Below are 17,744 nucleotides of genomic sequence, written 5' to 3'. Positions count from 1 at the left end.
CAGCAAAGCAGGGGTCAAACGTTGGCCTTGGCCTAGGCTGGAGGATACCTACACAGTAAAAAATTAAATGTGATTTGTTTTGTTTTTTTCCAAAGTCAAGCTTTATTGAAATTAAGTATTTCATTATGTAAATCTAACATCTAATCCAAGTGTCAATTCAACCTACAATTTCGTTAAGAATTAAAAAAAACAACAACATTTGAGTAGTATTCACAATCACTTTTAAATTAAATTTTAGTATTCAAACTAGTTGGAAAAGCTTTAGAGAAAGTAATGTATATTCTGCTTATGTAAATCTCTGACAGCATGTATACTTTAAGTGTTAGTTCAACCACCTAAGATTTTGTTCAAAATGAAATGCAATTATTTAAAGCATTTGACTAATAATACTCACAATTGCAAAGCCTTTAGAACAGCACCGCAAAGCAAAGCAGAGGTCGATCACACCAGATGCACACCAGATACCTATACAATAACAAAATGTTGTTTTCAAAATAAAATAAAAACAAAAACATAGAAAAGGTCATTTTGTCATTTGAGAAAACTAATTATCACACTAAAGAAATAAGATAGTTTCACTAAAAATGTATTTAATTTACATTTATTACAAGTCTGTGTTTCAGCTGCCAGCCTTACATTCTGTCTATGATACAGACGAGTTGGCCAACTCGTTCTTCTTTGCCAGATAACGTTACACTAATAGATCAATATTTGTATGACTAATTCTGTTTTTAATTCAGGTACACACCTAATCCTGACAGTTTAAGCAGTCAATCATTAGAATCACAATCAGAAATACTTTACTCTCCCAATTTTCATTTTCTTTACTGATATTTTACCATGCATTGCAATGTGCTGCTGTAACTTAATTAATAATTTGCAGGACGCAAATGTATATGACCACTGTCAGCAACTGAGCTGAATTTCTGGGACACACTAATGTTACCTTAATTTAACCTTAATTCTCTGCAAGCCGCACGCGATTTGCAGCCAAAATAGACATGGAGAATGATCCTGTATAGTGCTGCACGATTTGGTAAAAATGTGCGATTGCGATTATGGTGGACAATATCGCTATTTGCAATTGCGATTACAATATAATTACAATAAAATGTAATAAATAAATTTTATCATGAGTCTTTTTGCTTGATTCAGTGTTTCCCGTACATTATATTAGGGGGGCACTGACCTGACCTGACATAGTTATTGTTATGGACAGACAGTGTGTCAATGACCATCAACAGACAGAGCACAGTCAAACACGCTGCTCACACAGCAGTGCAGCACGGAACTGTACACACAGCGACAACATGTTGCGTTCAGGCGTTGTCACGTAAATGACAAATTCCAGCGCCATAGCACAACACAGCAGCATGTCAAGTGTGCTGAAACCAATTAAAATTGCTCAATTTTTCATTTGTTATGGAGTCCATGATTTCCCTGTGACACTTACAAATGTTTGCTTAACTGTGCTTGGATGTTGTTTTATGAGGCTCTGGCGGCTTTCAGTTGTCTCATTGTCTTTAACGTTACACAGCTCGGCTTTCTCTCGTATGCACTCTTCCTACTTTTCCCTGTGCTGTGCTGTCTCAAGTGTTGATTTAGATTGGTCGTGTTGCCGCGGGACGTGGCGACTTTAACTTTTAAACTTTTACACAGCACGTCTTTCTGTCCTACGTCACCGTACCTGAAAGACGTGTTGTGTAAAAGTTTAAAAGTTAAAGTCGCCACGTCCCGTCTCAAGTGCTGATATAGATTGGTCGTGTTGCCACGGGACGTGGTGACTTTAACTTTTACACTTAAACAGCACATCTTTCTGTTCAACGTCGCCGTACCTGAATCCAAAGTACCGCCATGTAACAGACGTTTTTTTCGCCACCAACTCAGCCTGTTCATGGTCGTGCTCATGCTCTTCTTAAGCGTCTGTGTTGGTCACTGCTGTACGCCGGCTGCACGCACCAGGATAGCTTGTGGGCGTGATGTCAACAAACTCCACACACTACAGGAGAGGCAGTCACGTTCACAGGCACACACGTTAACATTTATTTAGCCTACAGTAAATCGCAAATCACAGCCTTTTATGCAGTTATGTAATCGCACAGCCTGACATCGCGATTGCGATTAGATTAATCGTGCAGCACTAGTCCTGTACAGCCATATCGACATCATACCATTGTCACTACAGTTTCAATGTCTATGTGTGTAGAATATGTCACACAGACATGAAAAAAGATCAGTTGAAGGGCAGTTTTTTTGTGTGCCTGTGTGTGTGTGTGTGTGTGTGTGTGTGTGTGTGTGTGTGTGTCGCTCTCTCTCTTTGAACGACGGTAAACAAGAACCACGTTGTTACGTTCAATGCAGAAAGATAGGACTCGGCAGCAGCTCCACAGCAGACAGGCACCCGGTGTGAAAGACACACATACGCGAGACGCAGTTCAGCTCCGCTGCCGTTCTGCGGCGCACACACAGGCAGTTAACGGGTGTTAACATATGGCCTCTCTCAGTAAATATATGGCATTTTTGTGTCTAAAATGCATCATCTACCCCTTTCTCCCTGAGGTTGACGTTATATTGCGGTAAATTTCGCTAAATGAAAGCAGCTAAACATAACCTTAACATGATAAAGCAGCGACTAATTGTAGCTGTGGGTTGGTCGAAATTTAACGTAACGTTACATTTAAATTTGAAATGCTTACCCAAACTTTTAACGATAGACGAGTTCCCCCCATTTTGTTGCCGCAGACATGTTTCAACAAAGCCAAAGCCAATGTCAGAGTGAAGTCCGAACGTAACATTAACTCCCCCCCCCCCGCACTAACGTTGCAAACGTTAGCTAACGTTAGCTAACGTTAACTTGTTTAATACCTCGCTTTAAGCCACTATCCTTTAATGCAGATTTGAAAAGAAGAGCAGACCTAACTTATGTTCTATGAATTTCCAGATCCAAACCACGAAACGTTACCGTGCACACATATCCATAGACATAAAAACACATACAGGGAAATTCTAGGACTAACATTAGCATAGCCAGCGAATGATGAGATTGATTTGGTTTTGCTTGATGTTACCAGCAAATAAAAACCTCAACTTTTTAAAACATGGCATGTAAACACTCTACCTCAAATTCTGACTGATATTTGATAGTTTTTACTTACCTTAACTGTGTAGAGAGCTGTCCAAATTCACAGTTGTGTATCCAAAGTGAGGGAAAACATGGCGGAGATGGAAAGTCTGCAGTGACAGTTTTTCCATCCCAGACCCCGCCTACAGGGGGCGGGATTTCCTATTTCTGGCTGATGAAACATAACTCTTTCTTCTTAACATGACTGAGACATGCAAATTTTAAATCCCTCAAGATTGTAATACTATTATAAGATTTAATCATGTTTCAAAGAGAAACATAAATCAATTATTTAATATATACGAGTTACATATTTGTAAATTGAACAACCCTCCATCTTCCATTTTTTCAGTGCATTACACGATTTTCACCGCGATTTTGACGTCGCAGAGGATCTTGAGAGCCACCTTGGGTCGGAGGTGAGTCGGCAGGTAATCTACCACGAGTCCTCATGTGTGAACAAGCCTACGAGCAAGTCGCCCCCTTGTCTGTGACTGGGATTGGATATCTGGCATGCCAGAAAACTGGAAAAGTCTGACACGACTGACAAACAGCATCAGCCTATGAGAGGCGGGACACATCCCATGTCATCACGCAGGAGGAAGGAAGAAATGTGAGGAGGATAAGCCACAGGGTTGCCACTTGCCAGGTCTGCTTATTAGCCGTGACTTTGGGCTTGTTTTCTAAACGTCACCTTCCGCTATATATATATTCGTCTAATAAGTTATTTAAACGCATGATAGTATGTTGGACTGCAGTCGCTTCTTTTGGGCTTGTTTCCATAGCCCTGGTTGTTTGTTTCTCTCCCAAGATCTGGCAACACTGACAAGCCGGCCGGCAAGCAACAACAACAATGGCGGCATCCATATGATCATGGGGAGCTAATTGTTTGGACCCAGGATAATAAAGAATATCCATGCCTTTGCGATGTGTTGTCTCCAAGTTTGGTGACGTCACCGCATTATCTGGGGCTCTGTTGGCGAGGGCTCGGTGGAGAAATCTTGTGGTGTGCACACACAGGTCGTAACACAGTTGGCGAGACTCCCGCTGACAGAAACACACATCGCCAGTTATGAACACTCTAAATATTACAATAGTCTCTGCGACGCAAAATCAGGGTGAAAATCATGTAATGTGAACTAGGCTTAATCCATTTGTGTGGTTGGAACATGTGAAAAGGGCCTTTTCAAACCTGCAGTAGAAGCTGTTCAGGTTGTCTGCTCGTTGGAGGGGGTCTGGAGTCAACAACCCTGCGTCAGTTTGGAGACTGAGAAGCTGTTACCTTGATCTCTTTTGTCAGCTTGTTTCTGTCCTGCTTGTCCTCCTGCGGAGGAGGCCTACAGGATCCTTGCTCCTGTAGGCCTCCTCCGTGGCCTGCCGCAGCCACCTGAGTTTGGGTGTGAACCAGGGTTTGTTGTTTTGTATGTACAGAGGGCTTGGTCTGTCTGATGAGCAGGGAGTCTGGATGTTTTTTCTCCACGTCTGTCACCTGGTCAGCTAGATGTTGTAACGCCTCCATTACACATGCCTGAGGTGGAATGTAAACACTGACCAGAACAAACAAGGAAAACTCCAGCGTTGAATACAGCGGTTTACAGTTTATGACAAGAGTCTCTAAGTAAGGGTTGCTGACCACACTTCTTACAGTAACCCTCCTCCTACCTTGGATCACTAACACAAAACACTCAAATAGAAACTTGAGAGTTGTTTTTGATCTGTACCTAAACTGCAATCAGCGCATTAAGGGTGTTAAATCCCACTTTTTACAAATCAGAAACATTCATTCATTCATTCATTCATCTTCTAACCGCTTCATCCTCTTGAGGGTCGCGGGGGGGCTGGAGCCTATCCCAGCTGACATCGGGCGAGAGGCAGGGTACACCCTGGACAGGTCGCCAGACTATCGCAGGGCATCAGAAACATTGCCATGGTCAAACCATTACTCTCCAAAAACATAGTTGAACAACTTATCCACTCCCTCATTCTCCCATGCCTAGATTACTGTAATTGTTTACAATTGGTACAGAATGCAGCAGCACAGCTTCTCATTAACAGTGGACATAGAGAACATGTCACCCAAGTCCTGGCTGAATTACACTGGCTACCCATTCAGTACAGATTTTTTTTGTAATATTTATATTTTTACACAATTAAAGGTTCTACTGATTACTTTCAAATCCCTACTGGTTCCATCTTACATTTCTGAACTCATAACCCCTTATTCTGCTCCAAGATCCCTCAGATCAGAAAACCAAACTTTATTAAGAATCCCACTGTCCAGGCTTAAAACAAAGGGCGATCATGTTTTCACTATTTTAGCACCAAAGTTATGGAACAAACCCACTTATCATCAAATCAGATGGGTCAGTTCCTCAGTATAAAAAGCTGTTAAAAACCACCTGTACAGACTGGTATTTGTATAATATTCTATGTGTGTACATATGTGTAGGTATGTGTATGTATATTTATGTGTGTGTGTGTGTGTGTGTGTGTGTGTGTGTGCGTGTATATGAAGCCTATATGTGCATGTCAGTGGTGTAGTGGTAACTGATGAGGTGGGTGTACTACGAGGTAGATAGGTAGGTTACCGATGAGGAAGTGGGCATATTCTCCTATATATTTCAATGGCTTTTTAGCTGATAGGTGGGTATACTGTAACTGGATAGAAAAAGAAGTGGGAGTATACCCTCCACTACACCACTGGTGCATGTATGTGTTTATATATATATATATATATATATATATATATATATATATGTATATACATATATATATATATATATATATATATATATATATATATATATATACATATACATAGATGATGTTCTTTTCTTTGTTTTCGCATATTTGGTATTGTACTTTATAACTTTGGTTTAGAAAAGTGCTATATTTATTATTATTATTATGATTATTGTTATTATTATTATTTTAACGAGCACTGAGGCTGGTAGTCAGAAAGTAACTGTGGTACATTGTATGCCCTTGTGCTCATTGCAGCCTAGCTGTAGTGGTTGGTGTCGTTTCTTCTTACAGGCATGGTGTCCCTGTAGAGCAAGGGTGTGCCAACCTTTTGGATGGGGGTCAGAAACACACTGACCATGATCTTCTCCAGAGCCTTTGTGCTTTACTGTCTCGCAGGTTCCCCTCGAATCGCGGCCACACCTGAATCTTGTGCCGTAGTTGCGCTGCTGCCATGGTCCTGCCAGATGCCTCCTACTACTGCTGTTATTATTTGTCATACTTCTACTATTATTATAAACATATGATTATTATTGTTACATATATATACTACCATATATTAATATATACTTAGAACATATGCTACCGCAATTATTGTTATCATTATTTTATTACTAAAATTTGTGTTATTGTAGTTATTGTCATTACTGCTTGCCCTGGCTCTCTCTCTGTCTCTCTCCGTCTCAATTTGTCTCTGTCTCTTCCTCTCTATATGTATCATTTTGTCATATGGATAAATGGATAAAGTTTATTATGTTGATCTGTTCTGTACACATGACATCTACCCGCCTGGTAAGTCGTGACGTATGACAACTGTTGGACCTGGAAATAGAATCGCTTGTACTTTTCAATATGCCGCAGTGCTCTGTCCCTTGTTGTTTAAAATGTTCCGAGTCCAAAAAAGATCTTCAGTTGTGATTCTACCGCTTCCCTTGTGATGAAAAGGAGAAGAGGAAATGGCTGCAGTTGATAAGGTAAGTTATGAATCTTAAACGAATGAAAAGGAAACATAAAATGTCTGTGGTTTTGCTAACTTGTAACATTAGCGCATTAAATGTAGCATCAAGCTAACATGCCAGTAAATGTTACATGCTAGTTATCAGTACATCTTACATCGATACAAGTAACTTTTTTAAGTTGTGAACTATGAAAACAGGGAAGATATTTAAACATTGTGTACCAAAAAAACATGATATTGTACACAGTAACTGTGGATGTTATAACAGGTAGCGGAGTAGATTAACTAACGTATGATGTGAAACAAAGATTGGCTTTTGACAGTGAGTGCTAACGTGACTGAAGTTTTTTCTTGAAACCAAACAAGAACACAGCTGATGAATCCACTGTGATGACTGAGATGAAGTTGATTAAATTAGTTATGTTGGCTTCTTTTCCGTTGGAAAGAGAACGTGAAACCATACCGACCCTTTTTTTGGATAAGATTGGACACCTGTGGCCCATATGATGACAGTTTAATCTTTTTCATGTAAAGTAGATGTGTTCAAGTAATAGTGATGTTTCTTATGATACAGGTGTGAAAACTTCACCCCAAACTGCAACTCTAGGGTGTGCAGTTGGCATTTCCCCAAGGCAAAGCTGCTGGCCCATCACGGTTTGCATGGAATGACAGGAAGACTTTCCGATAATTCGACCACCTCAGCCATACCCCTAAATGGAAGAAAAAGATGGTCCCTGCTGATGGTGAAGATGAGGGAACAGATGAACTACACAATGCTGACATTGCAAGTACACAGATGCCAAGTACTTCAAAAAGCCTTGTGGTGCTTGAGGTAGAAAATGACATGCTGAGAGAAGAGAATGAGAGATTGAAAAAAAACAATTAGAGAAACAGAAGCAAAATGTTCCTCAAGTCAAATTTCCTCCTGTCCTGACAGAGTCCAATATTTCACCAGATTGCCTGACACTGCCACCGTCCTATTTTTGGAAGCACTTCTTTCTAGATTCGAGCTACAATATCAGCCTCATTGGACTGTCCAAAGTAAGCCACTAGTCAATAAATTGCTCCTGACCTTAATGAAGATGAAACTTAATTACAGCCACATAGACCTTGCAACAAGATTTAATTGTAGCACAGCCACAGTAATTAACATCTTTACCACCATCATTAGTGCGCTGTATGACATTTTGTATGTCGGCATGTTTGAGAACAACATCCCCTCCATAACCAAGAACCAGACATCACTGTCAGACTGCTTCAGGCTGAATGGAGTAACTACATTCAACAGTGACCTGTACGGTGGGAGTGCCTCAGACAAGCCAATAACAGCTGACTGTGGAATTCTTCAACATCGGCAACCAGGTGACAGACAAGGGCTTCACAATTCGTGACATCTTGCCAGAGGGAGTTTCACTGAACACCCCATCTTTCCTTGTCAATGGACAGTTCACACAGGAGGAAGTGACACAACAGACAAATCTGCAGTGCCAGAATACACATGGAGCGTTCCGTTGATAGCGCCGTAGGCTCGTTGCGAACAACACTCGACTCTGTAGCTCCTCTTAAAAAGAAGTTAACAAAGCAAAGAAAGTTCGCTCTTGGTATAACTCTCAAACCTGTAAGGTAAAACAAAATTGGTCCACGCTTTTGTTACCTCTAGGCTGGATTACTGTAACTCTCTATTATCAGGTAGCTCTAATAAGTCCTTAAAAACTCTCCAGCTAATTCAGAATGCAGCAGCACGTGTACTAACAGGAACTAAGAAACAAGATCATATTTCTCCTGTTTTAGCTTCTCTGCACTGGCTCCCTGTAAAATCCAGAATTGAATTTAAAATCCTACTGTTAACTTATAAAGCTCTAAATGGTCAAGCTCCGTCATGTCTTAGAGAGCTCATAGTGCCATATTATCCCACCAGAACACTGCGCTCTGAGAACGCAGGGTTACTCGTGGTCCCTAAAGTCTCCAAAAGTAGATCAGGAGCCAGAGCCTTCAGCTATCAGGCTCCTCTCCTGTGGAATCATCTTCCTGTTACGGTCCGGGAGGCAGACACCGTCTCCACATTTAAGACTAGACTTAAGACTTTCCTCTTTGATAAAGCTTATAGTTAGGGCTGGCACAGGCTTGCCTTGTACCAGCCCCTAGTTAGGCTGACTTAGGCCTAGTCTGCTGGAGGACCCCCTATAATACACCGGGCACCTTCTCTCCTTCTCCCTCTCTCTCTCTCTCTCTCTCTCTCTCTCTCGCTCGTATCCTATTACTGCATCTTGCTAACTCGGCCATTCTGGATGTCACTAACTGGACTTCTTCTCCGGAGCCTTTGTGCTCCACTGTCTCTCAGGTTAACTCATATTGCAGCGGTGCCTGGATAGTGTGACGTGTGTGGTTGTGCTGCTGCCGTGGTCCTGCCAGATGCCTCCTGCTGCTGCTGTTATCATTAGTCATACTTCTACTGTTATTATACACATATGATTATTGTCACATATGTATACTGTCAGATATTAATATATACTTTCAACATATTGTACCACAGTAGCCAGAACTATAATTATAATATTATTACTTTCATTAATGTTGTTGTAAGCTACTGTCATTACCGTCTGTCCTGCATCTCTCTCTGTCTCTGTCTCTGTCTCTGTCTCTCTCTCTCTCTCTCTCTCTCTCTTTCTGTCTCATTGTGTCATACTGATTACTGTTAATTTATTATGCTGATCTGTTCTGTACGACATCTATTGCACGTCTGTCCGTCCTGGAAGAGGGATCCCTCCTCAGTTGCTCTTCCTGAGGTTTCTACCGGTTTTTTTTCCCCCGTTATCCACTGTGAGGGTTCTAAGGATAGAGGGATGTTGTATGCTGTAAAGCTCAGTGAGGCAAATTGTGATTTGTGATATTGGGCTTTATAAATAAAATTGATTGATTGATTGATTGATTGATTAAGTCTTGAAAAGAAATCGGGGAGAAGTAATCTAAATATATAATAGGTCTTACAGCTGTGTTTGAGGTTAGATAGGTATTATCTGAGGACAGGAGGTCATGAATTTTGCCTCTAATAGTTAGCATTTTGTCATTAAAAAAGCTCATAAAATCATTACTGCTAAGGGCTAAAGGAATACAAGGCTCAATAGAGCTGTGACTCTCAGTCAGCCTGGCTACAGTGCTGAAAAGAAACCTGGGTTTATTCTTGTTTTCTTCTATTAATGCTGAGTAATAGTTTGCTCTGGCATTGCGGAGGCCCCTCTTATACGTTTTGAGACTGTCTGCCCAGACTAAACGAGATTCTTCCAGTTTGGTTAATCGCCAATTCCTTTCAAATTTTTGCAAAATTTGTTTTAACTTACAGGTTTGCGCATTATACCAGGGAGCGAATTTTCTTTGCTTTGTTAACTTCTTTTTAAGAGGAGCTACAGAGTCAAGTGTTGTTCGCAGCGAGCCTACAGCGCTATTGACAAGATGATCAATTTGGGAGAGGTTAAAGTCGGTGCAGGAAACCTCTGTTACTGAAGGACATGGTATTAAATTTAAGGACGGAGAAATCATTTCCTTAAATTTTGCGACAGCACTATCTGATAAACACCTAGTATAGTAACTGTTGCTGAGTGGCGTGTAATTGAGTAAAAAGAAATCAAAAGTTATTAAATAATCATCCGATAATGAGGGATTCTGTGGATAGACTGTTAGGTTATCAATTTCAATTCCATACGTCAGAACTAGATCGAGGGTGTGGTTAAAACAATGAGTGGGTTCATGTACACCCTGACTGAAGCCAATGGAGTCTAATAATGAGATAAACGCGATAGCCAGGGAGTCACTATCAACGTCAACATGAATGTTAAAATCGCCTACAATAATAACTTTATCAGATTTAAGAACTAAACTGGATAAAAACTCTGAGAATTCAGATACAAATTCAGAATACGGGCCAGGAGCACGGTACACTTTAACAAATAAAAGTGGCTGCAAGGTTTTCCAGGTTGGATGTAAAAGACTAAGAACAAGACTTTCAAATGAATTATAGTCTAGTTTAGGTTTAGGGCTGATTAACAAACTAGAGTTAAAAATAGCTGCAACTCCCCCTCCTCGGCCACTCCAGTCGTTGATGGAGCAGTTTTTATTACTGAGCTTTCTTACCATAATGCATTCTTTGCCTGCCCGACTGTAGCTTCGTCAATCTGCTTCTTCTCCTCATCAATGACGACAAGAGATGAAAGCACATAAAGAGCTTTGTCATCGGCTTGGGCGTAACCCAGGCTCATCACCACCCCATCATATGTCTTGACAGGGAGAGTCCAGATTTAAAGTTAAGGACACAGTGTCAGATATTTAGAAATAAATAAATGCTGATTTCCCTGTACGTCAACAAGGTATCAGTGAATATGTCCACATACTTTTGGCAATATAGTGTATACAAAATACCTTTAAATCAAAGCAGAGACGTTGCAATAGCTGTGATTTGCAAGGGTTTACATTCATATCTGTGTAGTTAGTAGTTTTGTAATTATGTAGTACGCAGTACAAAAGGCATAAGGTCGTACCTGAGGTGTTTCGGGACTCAAAATCCACCCCATCCCAGTAAAATGGCAAAGTTGGGACAAGGATGCCAGGGCCCAAGACCAGACCAAGACCTTCTGTATATACAACCAGCAACCACCTTTTCAACAATTTTTGGGTAATTTGGATATTGGACTGTAATTACTGGGTACTCTTGAATCTCAACCAGGTTTCTTCAGCAGAGGCTGGACACAGGCCATTTAAAATAATCTGTGTTTCACTGAAACCTGGCTCAGTGAACACATCCCGGACAGCGCATCATGGCTGCCGGGATTCCAACTTTTCCGAGCGGACCGCATCACGGAGCTCTTGGGGAAAACCAAGGGAGGCGGAACGTGCTTCGACATAAACCAAGGTTGGTGTACAGATGTTACAGTGTTAAAGAAGTCATGCAACCCTCACTTAGAGACTCTTGTCATAAACTATAAACCGTTGTATTCAACGCTGGAGTTTTCCTTGTTTGTTCTGGTCAGTGTTTACATTCCACCTCAGGCATGTGTAATGGAGGCGTTACAACATCTAGCTGACCAGGTGACAGACGTGGAGAAAAAACATCCAGACTCCCTGCTCATCAGACAGACCAAGCCCTCTGTACATACAACAACAACAAACCCTGGTTCACACCCAAACTAAGGCAGCTGTGCCAGGCCAAGGAGGCCTACAGGAGCAAGGATCGGGCCCTGTACAAGCAGGTCAGAAACAAGCTGACAAAAGAGATCGGGGTAGCCAAGAGGGGCTACAGTGAGAAACTAAAAAACAGCTTCTCTAGTCCCTTTTACGCTACCAGATTTCCCGCAAATGTTGGGCCATTTTGCTGGCAAGCTGCGAGCGTTTAGACACACAGAGCCGGATTGGAGAGTTAATCTGAGGTGCCCAATTTTCCGCCTCGTAGGGTAGTCATATTGGCAGAACCCTTTTAGTTTAAACAGACCGAGGGGGCCCTTCCGCAACGGGAAGCTGATAGCAGGAACAGCTGATAGCAGGAATAAGCCAGCAGCTAGTAGCAAGAGGGAAACACAAACCTGACGGACACTGTAAAGATGAGCAACTGGGGAGACGAGGAATTGCGCACCCTCCTTGCCTTCGCAAACGAAGAGGCCATTAACTGTTAGATGACAGGAACAGTGAAGAACGGGCTGACTTACGAGAGACTTGCCCAAGGACTGACCAGCCGCGGCTTCCCTCCCATGTCACTGTTTACGTCACATGCTAAGCTACACGTTTTATTACTTGCTCACACCCCCCATTGCCCCGAAAAAGGCGCATTCTGTATGAACAAAATTAGGTAGGCGGCATTTTGCCACACTCCCCGATTTTGTTTTTATACTGCCAATTCTGAAAAAAGACTGATTGGGCTTTCCTGCAAATTTGCACAGTTCCTATCTAAAAAGGCTTCTGTCAACAACCCTGCCTCAGTTTGGAGAGGCCTATAGGACATTACCAACTACAGGAGACCATCGCCCCACCCTGTGGAAAACCTCCAACGAGCAGACGACCTGAACAGCTTCTACTGCAGGTTTGAAAAGGCCCTTTTCACACATTCCAACCACACAAAGGGATTACCTGCACCCTCAGGTCTACCCTCCCCCTTCTCCTCTAACCCCCCACCTGCACTAAAGGTCTGTGAAGAGGATGTGTGTCAGCTTTTCCAGAGACAGAAGACCAGGAAGGCTCCGGGACCTGACGGTGTGTCTCCCTCCTGCCTGAGAGTCTCCTCTGACCAGTATAGAGGTTTTTCTTTTTTTCAGACAAAGAGATTAGGAGATGTTGCTTTATCTTGACATGTTTTGACTGTTAACTTCAGTCTTCTTCAAGTGTCATCTGACGTGTGTCGTGTTGTGTCTTTATCAGCTGGTGTTTCCTTGAAGGACCGGCCTGGCAATCTGACAGATCTGCCAGGCCGGTCATGAAAGCCCCCTCACCCGGTTGATGGTGTCCCTTGCCCGCTTCCTGATCTCTATGGCCTCCTTGATCCAACGTTTGAATTTGTTGCTTTCTGACCCGATGACCTTCACGTTGTCATCGGGTCAGAAAGCAGAAGCAGAAGAAGCATCAATTGGGGTGTGTGAGGCTGGGGAGCATCACATCCAGCTCCCAGTCTAGGGATGCACAGAGACGTCATTATCTGTATCTGTATCTGTATCTGTATTTGTATCTGTTCAACCAGCAAAATTATCTGTATCTATATTTGTATTCGGGTAAAGAAAACGGAAGTGGGCGTGGCTTATACAGGAAGTTGTGTTGCATTGTATTAATTGGCAATGCAATTTCTGAGCATTCAAAGCATCAACTTGATTTAATATTGGCATATAATAAGTTCTGAAATATATTTCCATATCCTCATACTTCACTTTTCAATAATAATATAACACTCGTACTCATACTCGTACTCGTCGTCCTCCGCTTATCCGGGTCCGGGTCACAGGGACAGCAGCCTCAGCGAAGAAGCCCAGACAGTCCTCTCCCCAGCCACTTCCGTCAGCTCCTCTGAGGGAACCCCGAGGCGTTCCCAGGCCAGCCGGGTGATGTAATCCCTCCAGCGGGGGCGGCCCCGAGGTCTCCTCCCGGTTGGACATGCCCGAAACACCTCCCAAGGGAGGCGTCCGTAAGGCATCCTTACTAGATGCCCGAACCACCTCAACTGGCTCCTCTCAATGTGGAGGAGCAGCGGCTCGACTCTGAGTCCCTCCCGGATGTCCGAGCTCCTCACCCTATCTCTAAAGCTGAGCCCAGCCACCCTGTGGAGGAAACTCATTTAGGCCGCTTGTACTCGCGATCTCATTCTTTCGGTCACTACCCAGAGCTCGTGACCATAGGTGAGGGTTGAGACGTAGATGGACCAGTAAATTGAAAGCTTTGCTTTCTGGCTCAGCTCCCGCTTCACCACTACGGACCGGCGCAGCGCCCATATCACTGCAGAAGCCGCACCGACCTGCCAGTCCATCTCACGCTCCATTCTACCCTCACTCATGAACAAGACCCCAAGATACTTGAACTCCCTCGCTTGAGGCAGTAACTCTCCCCCAACCTGGAGAGGGCAAACCACCGGTTTCCGACAGAGGACCATGGCCTCAGACTTGGAGGCGCTGACTCTCATTCCAACTGCTTTACACTTGGTTGCAAAACGCTCCAGTGCATGCTGGAGGTCATGGTGTGATGGAGCCAACAGAACCACATCATCTGCGAAAAGCATGGATGCAATTCTGAGGTCCCCAAACCGGACCCCTTCCTCCCCCCGGCTGCGCCTCGAGATCCTGTCCATGAAGATCACAAACAGTATTGGTGACAAGGGACAACCTTGGCGGAGGCCAACACCCACCGAGAATGTGGTCGACTTCACACCGAGTATGCGGACACAGCTCTCACTTTGTACCCCCCACAAGACCCCTCAAGGGACGCGGTCGTAAGTCTTCTCCAGGTCCACAAAGCACATGTAGACTGGATAGGCAAACTCCCACACCCCCTCCAGCAGCCTTGCAAAGGTAAAGAGCTGGTCCACTGTTCCACGACCAGGACAGAATCTGCATTGCTCCTCCTGAATCCGAGGTTCGATAATCAGTCGGAGCCTCCTTTCCAGCACCCTGGAGTAAACTTTACCCGGGAGGCTGAGCAGTGTGATACCCTGATAGTTGGAGCACACCCTCCGGTCCCCTTTTTTGAAGATGGGGACCACCACCCCGGTCTGCCACTCTGCAGGCACCATACTCTAACTCCACACGAAACTGAACACGCGTGTCAGCCAAGACAGCCCAACAGTGACCAGAGCATTCAGCATCTCAGGGCGGATCTCATTCACACCCGGCGCCTTGCCACTGGGGAGCTTTTTAACTACCTCAGCGACCTCCACCAGGGATATGGGCGAGAGTTCCCCCGAGCCGGGTTCAGGAGGTCCTCAAAGTGCTCCTTCCACCGCCTGGTGATGTCCCCAGTTCGGGTCAGCAGTTCTCCCTCTCTGCTGAGCACAGCCTGAGACAAGCCCAGCTTTCCCTTCCTGTGTTGGTTGACGGTCTGCCAGAACTTCCTTGAGGCCAAATGAAAGTCTTTCTCCATAGCCTCTCCGAACTCCTCCCACACCCGGGTTTTTGCTTCAGCGACCACCACAGCTGCAGACCCCTGGGCCAGCCAGACCTGAAAGGCCTCCTTCTTCAGCCTGACAGCCTCCCTCACTTTGGTTGCTGCCCCAACAGGCACCGATAACCTTCTGACCACAGCTCCTAGCAGCCGCCTCCACAATGGAGGCTTTGAACATGGCCCACTCAGACTCCATGTCCCCAACCTCCCCCGGGATGCATAAGAAATTCTCCCGGAGGTGGGAGTTGAAGACCCGATGGACAGGGTCCTCTGCCAGACGTTCCCAGTTCACCATCACTACACGTTTGGGTTTACCAGGTCTGTCCAGCAGCCTCCCCTGCCATCTGATCCAACTCACCACCAGGTGGTGATCAGTTGACAGCTCTGCTCCTCTCTTAAAGCCCTGTAAAGCCATCTGAGGCAAATTGTGGTTTGTGATATTGGGCTTTATATATAAAATTTGAATTGAATAAGAGGTGGTGCAATGGTTAGCACTGTCACCTCACAGCAAGAGGGTTCCTGGTTCAAACCCAGGAGGGTGCCCTTCTGTACGGAGTTTGCATGTTCTCTCCATGTCAGCGTGGGTTTTCTCTAGGTACTCCGGCTTCCTCCCACAGTCTAAAGACATGCAGGTTTGGGATAGGTTAATTGGTGACTCTTACTGTAATGCATTGCGCTGGTCTCTACGTTGCCCGCATGAAAGCTCTGTCAAAAAGGTGACTTTTTATCCAGCCATATTTTAAGCCATATTTTAAGCTACACTTTTAGATCCTGATTATTTTAGCAATACATTTTAACAAGGAAGAACTTTTAAGTCATCAGATGCCCGCATCTTAAGTAAAATTGACCAACAGCTGGATTGGCCTCAACTGCTACCGACTTGCTAAATTTGTTTTAAGCCTAGCGGCTAGGTAAAGCTTTGGGCACTTCTATGGACTTTTATGACCTGCATGTGTGATAGCTAAGTTTGGACCTGAGTGTCTGTCACAAAGCTGAAGACAAGCATCACTCATCTGGAAGCCGAGCTCAGAAAGAAAGACAAGCTAATTTTGGAGCTTTCCTTTGTCACCACGGCTCAGGCTAAATACCTAGCTGGGCTCCTCCGGCTGTCTCAACGGAAACGCATCCTGTCCATCCCACTCCCATGGCTGCTCCATTCCAGAGACGGACAATGATCCTACTCTTCCCTGGACCGGCTCCATCATCACAGGACTCCCTGAGCATGTGGCTGTTTCAGCTCAGCCTGAGGACCGATGGTCTCTCCTGGGGGCTAAGCCCCGACCGGCGGACAGTACTCCCTCTCCAGCCGTGACTCGGTCACCTGTCGGTGGGGGTGATAAGGCTCCGGTGAGCTCAACCCCATGTCACCGGGAGCACTGGACTATTGCCCGCAAGGGAAAACACAGTGCCAAGGGCCCGTCTCCCCCCTCTCCACCTTGGGACCTCCCGCTGGCCAGCAGGTACAACATCCTAAACATGCAGGAGTTTCCGCCGCTGAAGGAGTGCTCCAATCTTCCCCCGCCTCCTCTGTCTCCAACTGGCCCCAGCTCTCACTGGACCAAGCGCCGACCCCCCACGCTGCAGCCACAGTCTAGCGGTCCCAAAGCCAGTTTGGGTTCCAGCCGAATGAGTGGAGCCTCTACACCGGAAGCTTCATGTCCCCATGTCCCCATGTCCTGCACCGGCACTCTATCATCTATCATCTATCATCAGAAATGCTGAAACACATTCAGCAATATCTCATTGTTTCCCAGGTGCCACTGTCTGCGAAATAGAGGGAAAAGCTACTGAAATCCTCGTTAACGAACCGGACATCACCAAGGTCATTAAACACTTCGGTAGGAATGACATCCGTAAACAGCAGTCTGAACTACTGAGAAGTGACTTTCTGCACTTGTTTTCCTCACTGAGGAGCTTGGCCAGGTGTGTTTACGTGTCCGGCCCCAACCCCTCCTGTGGCCGCGGTGTTGGGCGTTTGTCAAGGCTGCTGTCTTTGCACACCTGGTTGTCATCAACCTGCGCTGCTCAGGATGTCTCCTACATTGACAGCTTCAATCTCTTCTGGGAGAGCAGATAGCTGTTTAAAGACGATGGCATACATCCAAATTGGCTGGGGGCAAAATAACTGTCCTCAAACATTTCATACTGTGTTGCCCACCTGAGCGCTCCCCGTCCACACGTCCCAGACAGTCATAGCGTCTCCCCAACGTCCACACCTTCTGACCACTCCCTCTACTATTGACGTCCCCCGGGGTCCTAGCGCTGATCCAGTTGGTTCTGCATGTTCCTCCTCCGTTAATCACG

At 44.7% G+C, this 17,744-nt stretch overlaps 1 protein-coding gene and 1 pseudogene across 25 annotated transcripts in view; both read left to right on the top strand.

Annotated features, from left to right (window-relative positions):
- Window positions 1-17,744, top strand: part of plekha6 (pleckstrin homology domain containing, family A member 6) — a 374,661-nt gene that overhangs the window by 116,757 nt on the left and 240,160 nt on the right. The gene's annotated exons all lie outside the window — the stretch shown is intronic.
- On the top strand, window positions 6,638-13,299 carry LOC144458333 (uncharacterized; annotated as a pseudogene).

Source organism: Epinephelus lanceolatus, chromosome 1, assembly GCF_041903045.1.
Source record: "Epinephelus lanceolatus isolate andai-2023 chromosome 1, ASM4190304v1, whole genome shotgun sequence".
Lineage (NCBI taxonomy): Eukaryota > Metazoa > Chordata > Actinopteri > Perciformes > Serranidae > Epinephelus > Epinephelus lanceolatus.
Note: the sequence above shows the minus strand (reverse complement) of the source record. Positions and strands in the feature narration are given on the sequence as shown.